At 38.5% G+C, this 641-nt stretch overlaps 1 pseudogene; it reads left to right on the top strand.

Moving 5' to 3' along the window:
• Positions 1-204: 204 nt before the first annotated feature.
• On the top strand, positions 205-321 carry LOC148783054 (U6atac minor spliceosomal RNA; annotated as a pseudogene).
• Positions 322-641: the final 320 nt, after the last annotated feature.

Below are 641 nucleotides of genomic sequence, written 5' to 3'. Positions count from 1 at the left end.
GAATTTAGACCTGAACTTGACCTATAAATAGGCCCATACCTGAACCACATGTCAAATATATCCAACAAGTCCAGATCCAGATCCAAGTCCAGGTCGGGTCCGGGTCCATTGTCACCTCAGGATGATCTTGAGTGGGGCAAGAGAGAGGGGAAGAGAGGTGGGTGTTTTTGTGCGGAGACAAAGGAGGTGTTCGCTTTTGTGTGGGGGTTACGGAGATGGAGAGAGGTTTGGAATTTCCTTGGAAAAGGAAGGAAGTGTGCGGGTGCGTGCATCACGAGTTTTGATCAATACAGTGAGCTCCCGCGAGAGCATAGTTTATTTCTATTTCCTCGGGATTTATTTATATTTCCTCGTTGGTAAGCCTTACTTGGGAGGATTTTTATGCTCTGAAATTTTGGTAACCACTTCACAATCACCGTGATTATTCAAAAAAGAAATTTGAAATTTGAAAATACATTCTACCTTGTTAGGACTTTAAATTTTACATAACCATTTCAATACATAGATTAACTTCAATAGAACTTTTTACTAATGGTACCCACTACTTGAGAACATAATATCTTGAGATTGAATAAAGGTCATCCAATTTTTAGATGGTGAGATTTAAGATCTAGAAAACTTAATTTTCAAATTTGTTTTTT

Source organism: Amborella trichopoda, chromosome 2, assembly GCF_054954075.1.
Source record: "Amborella trichopoda isolate Santa Cruz 75 chromosome 2, AtrichopodaSantaCruz75HAP2 v2.0, whole genome shotgun sequence".
Classification (NCBI taxonomy): Eukaryota; Viridiplantae; Streptophyta; class Magnoliopsida; order Amborellales; family Amborellaceae; genus Amborella; species Amborella trichopoda.
Note: the sequence above shows the minus strand (reverse complement) of the source record. Positions and strands in the feature narration are given on the sequence as shown.